At 40.2% G+C, this 17,201-nt stretch overlaps 1 protein-coding gene across 1 annotated transcript in view; it reads right to left on the bottom strand.

Moving 5' to 3' along the window:
• The window catches only part of Thsd7b (thrombospondin type 1 domain containing 7B), a 902,908-nt gene that overhangs the window by 329,224 nt on the left and 556,483 nt on the right, over nt 1–17,201 (bottom strand).

Genomic DNA, 17,201 nt, shown 5'->3' with positions numbered 1-17,201 from the left:
GTCACACAAGCCTGCCCGAAAGAGCCAGAAACAAATACAGAAAGCTGGCGAGGTCAGCGCCAGTCGCCCGGAAGCCAGGGAAGGGAAAGCCAGAGCAGCTGTTCGCAGAGTAGATGAGGGCAGTTGGGTTAATGCCCATCATAAACATTAACTGGCCAGCTGTGAGGCAGTGTTCCAGCACACAGTATTTTTTAAAAAGTCGGGACGAGAGAAGATTCAATGTCACACCATAAATCACATGAGAGGGTACAGGTCCCAGCTGTGAAAATATTTCTATCCCTGTACCACAGAGAAGAGAATTCCAGGGAAGAACGATGAGGCTTCCACAGGCATCCAGTCCTCACGGCCACACTTCCCAACCCCATTGTTTTCCAGACTTCAGAGCTCCCTCCAGAGGACGCTGATGTCTATCCCTCCTGGTCTGGCTCATGCTCTATTCTCCTGAGGTGCCACAGGAGCTCTACTAACCTTTTTACACACAGGTGCATGTGCGCACACATGTGTACACACACACACACACACACACACACACACACACACACACACACTCAACCACTTCCTCCAGTCCCCACATCAGGTGCTCACCTATTGATGAACACAAGCAGAGCTGCTTTGTCTCTGTGATTTCGTTGTATCCCTTCCCACTGCTTCCTATCTCAGCAATCTTACTCTCCCTCTCCTGGAGTCTCAGCAGTCCACAGCATCTGAGGCTTTTGGGTAGCATACTGTACATGTGGGGAAATGGACTCCTCTATTTTATATAGATTTTGTACTACCTTTGGAAATTTTCAATTTGCACAATCCCTGCAGAGAAAGTGCACACTCACAAGCATACCCTGTGGTCTTCCACTAAGCTGCGCAACTTAATTAGTGGGTGGAACACATATGGGATACAATTATCATTAGAAGGAAGAAGGAGAGAAAGAGGAAGGGAGAGAGGGAGGTTAGAAGAAAGAAGGGCAGAGGAAGGAAGCCATGAAGGGAGGGAGATAGGCTTTTGAGTTTTCCCAACCTTCTACAAGTGACAGGAGTGCTTGTTAGGGTTAAGTTCATAATTACAGATTAGAAGACACTGCTAAAGAAATATGGATATTTTTGAAAATAAATTAACTTTTTTCTTTTTCTTTTTTTTGGGGGGTGGGGTTAGACTCCTAAGAACATGGGCACACAGGAATAAGAAGCAATTTAAAAAGCATTAGGTTTTTAAATGCTAAGTGTAATGAAATCGCTGTTTGATTTCCCTTAGTGCATCACTGTAGCAGAACAACCCTGTCTGTGCAACAGTCCTGTGGAGCCGTAATCAACCTTCATCTCCTACTACTCACTACTCAGTGAGGATGAAATATTTCCATCAAGTTTAGAACAGTGACATGTGGCAATTCTCCTATCAGGAATATTGTTCAATATTTTATTACCCAATTGAAAGAACTATGCAAAAGATTGCCTACAGCATCGTGTTTTAGAGTTTAAGGACAATTTACGAAAAATACAACAAATCTACATAGGGAGACGGTTTACAGCTCCTATGTATTATTCACTTTCGCCAAATCAATTTCCTGTTCCGAATAGAGAAAACGCGTGATGCGGGAGCAATGCTTCAAACCTAAAACTCTGTATAATATTTAACAGCCAGTCAAATCTACAAGTTTAGACGTTCTTTAACATGTACAATGAGGTGTCGCTCTTCAAAGAAAATTGTCTCTTCAAATCTTTCCATATTTCAATAGAGGTTGGCAGCTGCAGTAAAACACTATTTTCTAACTGCCTCTGAGATTTCTGGCTCTCTAAGAACATGAACACTATAGCATAAAGTACAATCAATAGCCCTTGTAGTTCCTCTTAGATGTACTTGTGTTTAAATAAAGAGCACACCAATTTGGTTTAGTGGAGTTACAGCATGCTGCCTATGATGGAGAAGGTATGCACTTGGGCTTCAGGCCAGGGGTGTAAGAGGAGAAAAGATGGATAGTGCCTGCTTTGAAAGAACGCAGTAAGGCACAATGGGTCTTTGTGGCTTTAAGTTTAGAAATTGCCCTATTTATATAATCCATCTTTTTTTTTGAGGATCGATTTACTTTTTATATTTGAGAAATTTTAAATTGAATTTGTTGGCTTTAAAAATGTTATCAAATCTAACCTGAACTCCATATGTTTACAGGCAAAATCATTGGGAGCTTAGAGAAGGCATAGCCAGGCAGGGAGATGCACCATTTGATATTTCCTGAGGTCCCCTTTAACCTTCGCATCTAAAAGTCTTCGGAAATGACAGAATCTAAGTGTTAACATATAAACCAAGAGTTAGGAATAATACAGATAAGGTGGGTGTGTTAACTCTCCGTCTTGTAATCCCAGCCCCTGTGAAGCCAAATTAGGAGTAACAGGAGTTTGAACCCAGCCTGGCAAAATATAACGTTTCAGACCAACGTGGACAACATTATGCAACTATCTGAAAGTAAAAATGCAAAAGTAAAAAGAGTAATCAAGAGCAAAATATGAAGAAAATGATGATGACCCACTTTATTGGAGTTAAAATAGGATAGGCAACGCTACAAATATGAGTCAAATATTTGACTCTGGATGACAGAAGATAGGAATCTCAGCTCAAAGTTGGCTTTTGCTTGAGGAGCTGCTGGGTGCACTGTGACAGACAAGCCAAGAAGTAAGGAGTCACAAGATCCAGCCGCCACTGGAATGACCATCCACCCATTGGATGCAGGCCCAGGGCTGCGGTTTGTTGTTTCTGATGATGAGGAAAAGGGAGCCACAGAGGGACTTCCGAAAGATTTGCAACTTATTTCTCCTTGTGGGAAGAGGCTTTGTTCTTAGAAACTGCCACTAAATATCTGACTTTTAGCTCAATGTTAACCAAAATGTAAGGAGCTCAATAGGATTTAAGCATCTTCTCTAGAAATTCTGAGTCTAGAGTCCCAGGAAGCCACATTGGTATGGATTCCAGAATCAAGAAAATAGAGGACATTTTGTGGAACATTTGTGATATGTAATACAAGAGTCAATCGTATTATTAACCCACAGGTTACTCCCTGACACTTGAGACATCCCCACTTCATAGAATGTTCTCCATTAATTTGGTTACTAGAGTGGATCATAATAGTCATGAAGTTAGACCAGATGATATTAAATAAATGAAAGCAAGAAAAAGAGTATTCCAGGGTAGTCAAGCAAAGATAAAACTGATGAGAGTATCTGTTAAAAGACGACTAATGACTTACAATGTACAGCCAGCATATCTACAGTGAATTCTCTGCATTGTCTAGGAGATTATATGTCATTAGGGATCATGCAGAAGGGAATTCTTAGAGGCAATGATAAAGAAAAAAGAAACAGGCATTTAGAAGGCAAGTAGACTATTTCCCAACATAGAACTTATTCACTTACAACAAACAGCAAAGGAAAATATTGACATTTGGTACTCTGTATTATCCATATGCAAAGTCACTGAAGGATAATCACGATAGCTTTTTTCACTACGTGACGCTAACTATAAAATACGTCCCACAAACCAAAGTTCAGAGTTTGTGTCCAACAAACACAGTTAGCATTAGATAATTAACAACTTAAAATGAAGACTAATATTAGCAGATAATAGCCACCGTGGAGATTAAAATTATTTTTCTGGTTATGTAAAGTAGAAAAACTACTTATTAGATACCAACTGTGATCACCACAAATTGGGTTGTTACAATAATACGAATACAAATTAAAGTAAGCAGGCCCTCAAATACAAACATGGATTTACTAGCTCTTTCTGTGGAGTATAATTATACCATTTACATCAGTCCAAACCCAAACTCCCAGGGTAGTTGCTGATAAGATGGCACATTATTCAACATTTCAGTCTGAGCAAGTGTTCTAGAATTTAATTATGAGTTTGAAGTTGTGCAACAGTCATATTTTCATCTGCCATCCAATTGTAAATTCTGAAGTGCCTTAGATCCACATGTTGAAACAAATGGCTTTTTTTTAAAAAATGTGTTTAACACTACTCTAAACAAAAGTGCATTAGTAATTAATTTACAGCTATGCACACAGTTAAGCAATTAGCTTGTTATTAACCGTGAGTGCATGTTATAGGAACTGTTATTTGTATGGGCAGCATTTTAAGCAGTCCTGAAAGTGCTGGGAGGTTTTCAAGAAAATGTGTGTGAGCAGAGACTGAAATGAAGCTGGAGTCCATATCCAATCAGATAGCAGGGGGATTTCATTTAACTTCACATGGATTATATCAGAGCCATAAGAGGGTCACCCTCAGACCCTCTGCTCTCTAGGTTGAGTATGTACATGTGTGTGCATTCGTGTGTGTGTGTGTGTGTGGGTGTGTGTGTTTGCAGGAGTACACACCCAGGGTTGTGCACATGTCCCTTGGTCATGGTGGGGAATTGATAGATTGATGGATGAGTGAGTAAAGCCACTCTAGGGACACAGAGCAGAACCTATATCCCATAGGGAGACAGAATCCCCATCTTCATACACATTTGACAAATAGCACTTGACTGTTTTAATCACGATCTGAGTACTAGGAACTCAGATCAGTAATATTTTATCTTCGGCTTAATTTTTGTCTTTTTTTTACATAATTTATGAAATACCCACACTTGAAATGAGCTGATGCAGTCTTTGTTCTCTTGGAGATTAGTTTCTCATAAGGAAAGTTTATTTTCCACCTGATTTAAGTATATATACACTGTTTCTTACTACTTTTAGTATGCCATAACCTGATCTTACTGTAAAATGAAATCATACACATACTGGAAATGATCAGAGGAGCATATTCTTCCCATAGGAGCAGTTGAGCATTGTTAAATATGAGTAATTGATGCTATCATAGTTGTGCATTCTGTGTTGGGCTTTTGTAAAGTCATTATTGTATACAACTTTCTGGTATTTTGTGTGCATGGTCTATTTAATGGACGCTTCCCATATTCTTACTGCCCTCACGACCACCTGATGCTGTGCGCACGCAACTGGATGCCTTGAGAAAGCTGAACTGCAATTTGCTCTCAAAGTGGCTGAGTGCCAGGCCAATGCCCACCCAAGTCTACAGTAATGGGCTTTAAACCTAACAACCTAGAGCCATAGTTTTTAGCCTTTAAAGTCCAGAGTTACAACAACCTAGTCCATAGTACTTGAGTCTGTGCACCTCCGTACATAAACCTCTGGGACTTAAGGACCCAAGTCTGCCAACCCAGAAACTGCAACCTCATCTATGCGGACTTCTAATTGGAGCCAAAGACTTCAGGTACCTGACTGGTAATATATTCCATATGTTTTTATTTCATATTTGCCACACACAGATAAGCAAAACATTTATCATATAAATTATACAAGGCGCTCGGGATATCAAGGTGAATAAGACATATTCCCTACATTCCAAGTGCTGGAAACCATAACACGCACAAATCCAAGGGATGATCCAGTTGTCACACAGAAAGGACACAAAGTAAGAACTTCACACTGAGAACCTGAGCTGCACGGGGGACACCAGGCTTGGCTGGAGGAAGCCAATGCCTGGGATGGTACCAGGAGAAAGTGTAGGTAGCCAAGCAGTAACTGAAGGTAAAAGGAAGGTAGTAGCAGCCTGGAGGGATGAATGAATCTGGCATGTGGGTGGCGCCTACACAGTAGCTCGTGGCTGAGCTTCTCTAGGAGAGAACAGCAGGAGAAGGAGAGCAACAAATGGCTTAGGAAGATGTTTCAGGCGTAAGGCATGGAATGAATACGAACAAGCCGCCATTGAAAACTTGGTGTCTGAAAGTAGGAAATAAGTTTATTTTAGAATCAATGAATTTTTACAAATCTGTATGTTTGTGAATGAATGATGTTCATGTGAACATTCAGAGAGAGAGCGACAGAGAGAGAGAGACAGAGAGAGAGAGAGGGAGAGAGAGAGAGAGAGAGAGAGAGAGAGAGAGAGATCTGGTGTTATACGATTTTGGATTATCACTACAACTTCAATACTCATTCAGGGTCATGTGACCAACCATTGTAGTCGGAGAGACATATGATAGAAGAAGGTCGTGATGATGACATGCAGATCTGACATGTGGAGGAAGAAGCCGACTCAGATGTGGAGTTTGAGGATTCACACGTGGACTCCAGGAGAAACATCATAGCAGAGAACAGGAGCCAGATAAAGGAAGTCCGGAGAGCTAAGGGTATTTATTGCAGGACATCAGATAGGTTCTCAGGAAACTGCTGAGGAAGCGTCTATATGGACACAGAAACATTTCACAAAACGTCTTTCTCTTCCTTATCAGTCCTTCACCTCATTCTGTTTCCCCATCAGGGAGGAAAGGAAGAAAACAGACTTTCTTCCTTCTAATTCCTAAGCTCACCTACTCATCACCCACTTGCCCTCTGCAGACGCTCGCAGACTTTCATTCAATTATCTCCTCCCTCCAAACAGCTCCATGCATTTCCCACACTGGTTGTTGGTGTGTCCTCTTGTTTCCAGAGTCATGTAAGACAGACGTCTCTCATCTTTGAACTTTGAGCTGTGATGTGCTTCTTTCTCGGTCATCTCTGACAAATATTTGCGACGTTACCTACTCATAATCCATGTCCTCCAGACCTTATTCCCAAATCTGGGAATGTTTTGAAACTTTAATTACTATGTTGAGACTAGGCTTGGTGTACCCCGTCATACCTATTCAATTAACAAACATAGTACATTTTCTGTCTTTAAACACCCACAAAAACTTGATGATGCCAGGCAAACCGTTTTCTAAAATTTTTACTTCCATAAATTTTACAATACTATATTTATGGCTTATTAGTCAAATAACTGTGTTGGTATCTCCTGGAAAATACCAGGTTGTAGACAAGTGAGTATGAAAATTTCTGTTGCATAAAAAGAAACATCCCCTCTCTCTCTCTCACTCTCTCTCTTCTCTGTCTTTCTCCGTGTGTGTGTGTGTGTGTGTGTGTGTGTGTGTGTTTATAGACAGGGTTTCCTTTTGTAGCCATCCCTGGCTGTCCTAGAACTCCCACAGTAGACCAGGCTGGCCTCAAACTCAGCAATCATCCTGTCTCTGGCTCCCTAGTGGTGGACTAAAAGTGAGTGCCACCACCTCTGGGCACAATAGCCTTTTCCTCTACATTGGAGCAATCTGAACAGTTATCACATGCTACCTCTCCATCAAGCCTTTCCTGAAGGAAGATGTTTTGGCCCAATAGCTTCCACCCTTTCCTACAGACTTAGTTAATATCTCTCTGGCCATCAGCACTTTACTTTTAAGAACCACATTAGCAATATCCACAGACCCTCTCCCCAGTGTAATTATTACCATCTTCCTAGGTTATCAAAAAAATAAAATAAAATCAATGCTTCCATAGAAATGACTTATAAAAGCATCAACAAGATGGTTCTGATTAGAAGTTTGAGACACCATGAAGACAATGAATATAGTTGGACTAACCCCACACAAATACTGAGAGGCAGAATTGGCGTTTGAGACATACTGCTTAATATTTGAAGAGAAGGACTATTCTTTGGACACCAGATTCAGTACTTGTCCTCTAAACTTTTTTTTCACTTGTACTTGAGGAATCACATGATATTATCTCCAAATTTTAGGTATAATATATATATATATATATTATATATAAATAATAGGTGGGTCTTAATATTTGTTAGGTTGGTTTTAATGTTAACCCTGAAGTCACTAAAATAATATCCAAAGGCAGCCTCTCTCACAGCGTGTATCTGTCATGAGCTCATTTTCTATTAATAATTTATGCCATCTTCTATTTTTCCTCTGCATCAGCCAGTCCTCATTGGTCTATACCAAGCGCTCTCTCAACTCATTGTGATTCATTTCATGGTATGTAAGATTAGCTACTGGATGGCATTGATTTCTCTTTCCTTAAATGCCTTTTATGTGTGCTTCTTCTAATCTACCCCCAGTGTTACTATTCTAGTGTGAGCTTCCAAATTCTGTCTTGGCATAATTTCAAAGGCTCCGTGAGCTCCTATCTTTCCTACTTTAAGTTCCAAATTTTTCATACCCTTCCAGGAAACAGATGACTTGAAGAGCCCGTTGATTTTAATTGACTCCAGTAGGTTTTACATCACTTCCTATATACCCGGATTAAAATGGAGTTATTTCGTTTTTGTCTTAGTCGCTTCTTTACAGAATGGTTGGCCTTAAAATGTACTCTTTTGAGCCCTACTCATTTGTTTGAATTCAGAATTTCAGTAGAACTGGGACTTGACACACCAAAGTAGAATTTCCAGGCACTGGCACAGTTGTGAGCCTCTTGCTCAGTTGCTTTCATTTGGAATACGCACTGAGGTTTGACTTTCATTTGGAAATGTACACACGAAAATGCACAAGTCTATCGCCTTCTGCTACAGTCCTGAGAGGCAGGCCTGGGTAAACAGAAACAAATACCATGACCTTACTTTTACCAGTGCTAAGGGAAGTCAGGGATGCGCTGCTACTTAAAGGGATAGGATTTGGCTCTGCACAAAAGACATGTAATCCTATTACGTGTGCATAGTTTCTTGTAGACTTTGAAATTAGTATTGGCATTCCTGAAGGGAACATAGGTCTGGAACAGAATTATATGACTGGGAGAGAAACTTCCCACTCTGAGTCTGAAAAGGAAGTGACTGCATTCAGCAGTTGAAGTTTCCTTTTACCATCTTCAGCACCAGCATCCGTTTCATTAGGAAAATGTCTTCTGAGGATATGAGTAAGGTGAATGTGGGGGAAGGGCTACTCTGCTCTTGGAATCATAGCTTATTATATTAAAAGCAGAGGGGCTAGTGCAAGGAGATATTACTGAAGCAACAGTTAGTTAACACCGTGTAACTAAAGCATTCTGCCTCGGGTCGCCCATCTCCTTTAATATTTATATTTAATTCATCACAAAGTTTTAAAATATGCATATTTTACCTGAAGCCACCACAAAAAGCCACAGAGATAATCCTACCCTGAAACACACAAAGGAAATGAAAAATGCCTCCAAGAGCCATGACTCACTTATATTAAAATTCGATCTCTACCATGAACTAAGCACTCCACTCTGGAAACCAAAGCCTATGGCATTATCAAGCCCGTCCTTCTGTCATGCTCATGGGATATTTTAATTTTGAGAGTTGTCATACACTGTCAATTTAATTTCTACAGTCTACCCTGGTCACCCTTATTTTCACACTTTCAGCAATTTTATTTAAAAGAGAGATGCTTCCAAAGAATGACTCTTTAGGGCTGGAGAGATGGATCTGTGGTTAAGAGAACTTGCTGCTCTTAAAGAGGACCCAGGTTTGGTTTGAAGCACTCACTGGTGGCTTATTATGGTCCTTAACTCCAGTTTCATGAGATCGAACTCCCTTTCCTGACTTCCCTAGCAACAGGCACAAAGGTAGTACAAATACATACATGCAGGCAAAACACTCATGCACATAAAATAAAAATAAATACTTTTAAAAATGGTTCCTATACTCTCTTATGATACTTCTAATGAATCTTTTGGCACTTTGAACTCAGCAATGGTTTAAACTGAGCAAATAACATTATGCACTCTAACAGAACATTCTGGCCTTGTTGTATTTATGTTATTGGTGCTTTGTTTCCTTTACATAGGGTTTGACCACACAGGGAAGGCTAGTTTGAACTAGTGCTCCGTCTGCCTCATCCTCCTGAGTTGAGCCATGCACAGCTATGTCAGACTTATGAGTATTCTTTAATAAGATGAATACTGAAGCCAGATCACCTTTTCCTACATGATTAACAAGTTTATCCAAAACAACTTCACCAATAATATTGACACTAGTGTGTCAGGTGTCAGGTAAGTATTTACTCATTGTGTATATCAGATACCCTAATATATTGAGGTGGTAAGTAGAGTCATGCCGCCCCTTCTGTAGAGGGCATACAAAGATTAGTTAGTGTATAAGGATCAGATTAAGCCCTGGTTGAATGTGTTGTGAATGTGAGCATGGCCATGTCAAGGACCATAGTGTCTTAGACACATGGGCATGGCGAAGGTTTCCCCTGGTCTGTATGTGAATGTGAACATTGTGTGCAGAAATTGAAGACTGCAGCATCCTCCTATATGTCAACAGCCTGGGTTGGGTTCCCTATAAGAACTCCTACCTGGATTGGCTAACCTACATCCTCCTTCACCCATTTACAATAAACCAATGCCCTCTATTTGGATATATAAAATAAATACACTGAACTTTAAGGCTGCCACTGGTGTATCTCCATCAGAGCACAAGGCCAACGTTTATGTACTGCATTTGTGTGTCTGTCCTTTCTTCATTTTCTCATTACCCTAACCAGGTTTCTAGGACTCAAAGCTGTGCAAGATAGCCGCATCTTTCCATAAATGCATAGAAAAATCTATAGATGTTTCTACCCCTTACAAATGTTATATTGGCTTCTTGGGATGGATCTCAGTGGCTCTCCATTCCCGATTATCAATGCCTGCAGCCAGAGACAACATAGCTCATTTCTAAGTCAAGAAATACCCTGAGAAAAATCACCTATACATCTTCCCAGAGAACACAGTCCTCCCTCCTTCAACCACAAATGCAAAGCAAATGAAATGACTGAGTCAAAGACTACAGATATCTCTGAATACAGCTCAAAACTACTGTAGTCAACACCTAGACATACGTCTCTCTCAGTGAGCCTATGGAATTAACCTTCTGGTTGTGATCTATGTCAGTGAACAGGCAGACTCAACCATTGTAATAAAGAGCATACTTCTATTTGGAAAACCAGAATGCAAAGATTTAGAAGTTTGTTCCTTGTCTTCCCAAAAGAAATATACCTACCACGGGAGAGAAAAGCTGATGAGAGGGTGCTGATGGCTGTGCTCTGGATCTTGAGTGTTTCCCCAGGCTTTTATGTGAAGGCTTGACCTCTAGCCTTCGACACTAGGGCGAGGTAGTGGAAACTTTATGCAGAAGGAAGTAGTGATAGGGGGGCAGATCTCTGAGGCCATGCTCCAGAAAAAGATGCTAGAAGCTGGGCTCTCCCCTGAATATCTCTTTTTTACTTCCCACTGTCACAGAGTTGAGCAGGCTCCACATCACATATGGCTGCTGTGACATGCTACCCCACCGCACTTCCAAAAGTAATGGGTCAACTCACCATGAACTTGAATCCTCAAAAATGGAGGGAATATGCTTTTCTCCTCCTTTAAGTGAATTTGTCACAGTGTCAGATACAGACACTCAGATCAACAGTTTTGACATCTGATTGGCAAGCTAGGACGTCTGTCTATTTTTAGTACTCATTCAAGTACACAGTCTATACCTTTTCAGACTGTGTGTTTGTGCTGTATTTCTATGTGTTTTCTAGACCAAGGTAGTTGATAAGCTAATGGTGAACGGATCTTTATCTCTTCCTTTCTTTCTATAAGAAGAATACCACTCAAGACAAAAAGACACGGAGAGTGAATCGAGTTGATATAAGTTATTGATTGATTTGGGGGCATTATGGATATAGACTTTACAGCATATGGTTTGTATAAGCTTGGAAAATTGGATAAATCAAAATTTACAAATTCAGTTGCAAATTAAAGACTCTAGAAAGAAATTAGATTATGAAAAGTTATGACACCAAGCATACCTTACTGAAATAATAGACACATAAATGTACACATGCATATATATATATATATATTCATCTTTGGGAGCCAAGTATTATTACCACAATTACAATTTTAGAGCACATTGTTTCTTCAACTTCTTCTACCTGTTTCTTATTCTGCTCTTTCTTCAAAAGTGAAGGTAACCCAGATTTACTCTTTAACTGGATTACTTCATGCCTTTTTTTTTTATTAACTTGAGTATTTCTTTTTTTTTCTGTTTTTTAAATTTCTATTGTTATTTTATTAAAACAAATGCATTATTATTGCAATTATACATCTTTTTTTTATTAACTTGAGTATTTCTTATATACATTTCGAGTGTTATTCCCTTTCCCGGTTTCCAGCAAACATCCCCCTCCCCCCTCCCCTTCCTTACGGGTGTTCCCCTCCCAACCCTCCCCCCATTGCCGCCCACCCCCCAACAGTCTAGTTCACTGGGGGTTCAGTCTTAGCAGGACCCAGGGCTTCCCCTTCCACTGGTGCTCTTGCTAGGATATTCATTGCTACTTATGAGGTCAGAGTCCAGGGTCAGTCCATGTATAGTCTTTAGGTAGTGGCTTAGTCCCTGGAAGCTCTGGTTGCTTGGCATTGTTGTACATATGGGGTCTCGAGCCCCTTCAAGCTCTTCCAGTTCTTTCTCTGATTCCTTCAACGGGGGTCCTATTCTCAGTTCAGTGGTTTGCTGCTGGTATTCGCCTCTGTGTTTGCTGTATTCTGGCTGTGTCTCTCAGGAGAGATCTACATCTGGCTCCTGTCGGTCTGCACTTCTTTGCTTCATCCATCTTGTCTAATTGGATGGCTGTATATGTATGGGCCACATGTGGGGCAGGCTCTGAATGGGTGTTCCTTCTGTGTCTGTTTTAATCTTTGTCTCTCTCTTCCCTGCCAAGGGTATTCTTGTTCCCCTTTTAAAGAAGGAGTGAAGCATTCACATTTTGATCATCTGTCTTGAGTTTCATTTGTTCTAGGCATCTAGGGTAATTCAAGCATTTGGGCTAATAGCCACTTATCAATGAGTGCATACCATGTGTGTTTTTCTGTGATTGGGTTACCTCACTCAGGATGATATTTTCCAGTTCCAACCATTTGCCTATGAATTTGATAAAGTCATTGTTTTTGATAGCTGAGTAATATTCCATTGTGTAGATGTACCACATTTTCTGTATCCATTCCTCTGTTGAAGGGCATCTGGGTTCTTTCCAGCTTCTGGCTATTATAAATAAGGCTGTGATGAAAATAGTGGAGCATGTGTCTTTTTTATATGTTGGGGCATCTTTTGGGTATATGCCCAAGAGAGGTATAGCTGGATCCTCAGGCAGTTCAATGTCCAATTTTCTGAGGAACCTCCAGACTGATTTCCAGAATAGTTGTACCAGTCTGCAATCCCACCAACAATGGAGGAGTGTTCCTCTTTCTCCACATCCTTGCCAGCATCTGCTGTCACCTGAGTTTTTGATCTTAGCCATTCTCACTGGTGTGAGGTGAAATCTCAGGGTTGTTTTGATTTGCATTTCCCTTATGACTAAAGATGTTGAACATTTCTTTAGGTGTTTCTCAGCCATTTGGCATTCCTCAGCTGTGAATTCTTTGTTTAGCTCTGAACCCCATTTTTAATAGGGTTATTTGTCTCCCTGCGGTCTAACTTCTTGAGTTCTTTGTATATTTAGGATATAAGGCCTCTATCTGTTGTAGGATTGGTAAAGATCTTTTCCCAATCTGTTGGTTGCCGTTTTGTCCTAACCACAGTGTCCTTTGCCTTACAGAAGCTTTGCAGTTTTATGAGATCCTATTTGTCGATTCTTGATCTTAGAGCATAAGCCATTGGTGTTTTGTTCAGGAAATTTATCATGCCTTTTTAAAAGTAGAGAAACTCCTTAAAGCCAAAGCAAACAGATTCCCTTAAACTGTTGTGTGAGACGTCTACGCCTCTCTCCGGGTCAAAAATTAATTAAGACAATAAAAAGATTTGATAACGATTAGAGATTGGTCTTCTTCATTTCTTATAAACATCATTCAGTGAAAGTAAACCGAAAAAGTACAGACACATCAAGAGCATCTGTAGAGAGCGGCGCGGCGAAACAAAGATGGCGCCGACATCCAGCCTTGTCTGGATATAAACGACTTACTGCGCATGTGCAGGCTTGTCCCCTTGCTAGGGCTCCCTCTAGTGGTGAACAGCGGTACTGCACATGTGCGGTTTATTCACCAGGTGTTAGTTGACCGTTAATATGCTAATGAGGTGATTCATTCTCCGCCAATCCCTGGAGGACAAGTAGTGGGGTGATCCAAGCCCCACCAATCCCTGAGAGATAATTAGCATACTGCTGTCTATATAAGCCGAGCGATTTTGCTGCTCGGGGTCCCTGTTCAGAAGAGCTGTAACACTGAGAAGAGCTGTAACACTGAGAAGAGCTGTAACACTGAGAAGAGCTGTAACACTGAGAAGAGCTGTAACACTGAGAAGAGCTGTAACACAGTAAAGGCTTGCTCGCAGAAGAATCCTGTTGCCGCGCGTCGTTCTTGCTGGCGGGACATTGGGCGCGCGACAAGCATCGTAGACACAGAAAGGCAGTCTTCTGTCTCCTGTTTCATCTCTATTATAGTTCTACAATGTGTCTTTCTGATAACAGAGAACACTTGACATCTGATAGATGAGGTACAGTCCAGAGGCAAAACATCTGGCTTCTTTTAAGCTGGGTTTAAAGGAGTCAGTGTGGGTAGTAAAATTAAAATTACTCTACAAATAATTTCACACTGCTAAAAATTCAGGACCCTCACTTTTTTCTTTGTATTACTAAAACATTTACCTCTTTAAGAATAGAGATTTTTTTAAACACAAGTATTTATAGTTCTTTCCTCTATATTATCATCTGTCACAATATTTGAATTGTATTCTTTCCTTTTTCAAATTAAGCATTATTAATTGGATAATAAAAGTCTGACTCTCTTTGAGGCATAGTGTATCTGATACAGTAGAGCCTGACTTCTCACTGTTCTGATATTTGGCTATCACTGCAATTCACCTGGCCTTTTTTTTTTAAATTCTTTCTTGATCAGAAGAGAATTACATAAATGAGTTCTAAGTATGTACCAATTTAACAAGTCAACAACATAAACACAATAAAATAAGGCAACAGTTCTTTATATTTCTAGAAATATAATGATTGGAAATACTGACCATGAAGGACTGAAGCATATACACGGTGGTTAAGATACATATCTTCTGGGCTCGAGACCCCATATGAACAACAATTCCAACCAACCAGAGTTTCCAGGGACTAAGCCACTACCCAAAGACTATACATGGACTGACCCTGGGCTCCAACTGCATAGGTAGCAATGAATTGCATAGTAAGAGCACCAGTGGAAGGGGAAGTCCTTGGTCCTGCCAAGACTGAACCCCCAGTGAACGTGATTGTTGGGGGAGGGCAATAATGGGGGGAGGATGGGGAGGGGAACACCCATAGAGAAGGAGAGGGGGAGGGGTTAGGGGGATGTTGGCCCAGAAACCAGGAAAGGGAATAACATTCGAAATGTAAATAAGAAATACTCAAGTTAATAAAGATAAAAAAGAAAAATAAAATAAAATAAAAGGAGGTCTGAGGAAAAAAAAAGATACACATCTTCTAAGTCTATTGCTGAGTTAATTAAGAAAAAAGGTCAAAAGGAAACTGAAGTCATGGATTTGTCTGGCAGGCAGAGACTAGAATTTTCTTTCTCCTTTTAGGGTTTCTATCAAATATCACAGACACCTAGGTTTCCTCTTTGAAGGCTTCCTAGAAAACAGGATATAAATATGCCTAAGTTTTGCTCTACACCAGTGGTTCTCAACCTTCTTAATGCTGCAACCCTTTAATACAGTTCCTCAGGTTACAGTGACCCACAACTATAACATTATTTTGTTGCTACTTCATAACTGTAATTTTGCTCCTGTTATGAATTGAAATGTAAATATCTGATATATAGCATATCTGGTATGGGACCCCCAGAGGATTGAGACAAACAGATTGAGAACAGCTATTGTAGACAGTCCCAAAAGTTTCATGCTAGATGAAATGACTGCAAAGCTAGTACCGGTGTTTAAGAGTGAACTGTCTAAGAGCAAACCTGCCTAGCACAAGGTCTCAGCAAGGTGAACTGTATTTCTGAAAGAGTATTGAATAGCCAGAGGGAAGCCTGACCCGTGACAATTTACTACATAGTCTAAGCTCATGCTTCCTTTGAGCTACCGGGGATCTGCAGAGAAAAGACGGAAGGTTTCCAAATGTACAGTCTCCATCAAACCGGATGGGACACTCACAGACAAAAACCTTTGCCAGGGATTTCAGTGTCACTGTAAGTCACAGAGAATCCCCACAGAAATGACTCCTTGCAGGGGCAGAACAGGAGCATCAGACTGAAATTAGCACTTGTAGCAGTCGAGGTAGTAGATGGGTGTTGTATTTCCCTGAATAGCATATTGCTAGGCTTGTGGACTTCTTTGGTCTTGGACTTGTCCCCCTTGCCCCCCAGCCCTTCTCTGTTCCAGACAAAATGATCTCCCTTCCAGGGATGAATCCCAGTTTTCCACTTCGCTCATATTATGCCTCTGGGGATGAGGTAAACTTCAGAGAATTTTGTTTTCTATAGATATTTTAATCTTGCCTTGGTATATGATATAGACTAAGACCCCATTCACCAGTCTGAAGAATTGATTTGCTCCCTTTCACTTTCCAAGCTGATGCTGATAACCCCTATGTTTGGGAAATGGCCTTGGAACTTCCTTTAGAAGGTTGGGGACCAGATCACTCTCTCATTTCTCTCAATGATGGGCCTGACACGGCCTTGACTTTGTTTAACCAAGAGATGTAGTTTCCCAAAAACGTATTCTGTCTTGGATTACTTATTTGATATTTTTACCTATGTTTGTTTTATTTTTCTTGAACTCTAGAAGTTTGGTATGCAACTTCTTGTATTGTCTTTCTGGTTGATTCCTTCCTATATATCTTATTATTTCTCTTCTTTCATGCTGGAGGCCTTTTCAAACACCTATTCTTTTTCTGTTAATTATATACTACTAATTTATTCTAACTATACTAATATACTACTACTAATTTAAAGTGTTTTTTTGTGGGTAATAAGAGCATGTTGCTTGATAAACAAGGAAACATCTGAAAATATTAATTTCTAAATGTCATTATCTAAAGTCAAGCTTTTTTAGTTGTGCAAATGGAGCTAGAAGGGGATTAGTACTGCCTACAAAAGCAAGATGAACAGAAGTCACAGTCATTCCATTTTCAGAATAAAGCACCTCCTATCATTTCCCATTAGTTAACCTGTGTATTAAGGATGAAACAAAAAAAGGGACCAGCACAAGTCACTGTGTCCTTTTCACAAGTTTGCTGTTTCTCCTAGATGTACATAATAAAACGTCCCTTACTTCAGACACAGAAGCCTGTCATAATTCTATTTAGAAGTTTTAATACTCTTTCTATGCATATTACACATAGTAAACATCACAAACACACACTCACACACCACTTGTGCTTAAACTAGGATCATTAAGATAAGTCAATTTACTCACTTGTTTTCAT

This window comes from Rattus norvegicus, chromosome 13 (genome assembly GCF_021556685.1).
Source record: "Rattus norvegicus strain SHRSP/BbbUtx chromosome 13, alternate assembly SHRSP_T2T, whole genome shotgun sequence".
NCBI lineage: Eukaryota > Metazoa > Chordata > Mammalia > Rodentia > Muridae > Rattus > Rattus norvegicus.
This window is presented reverse-complemented; position numbering and strand designations above follow the sequence as displayed.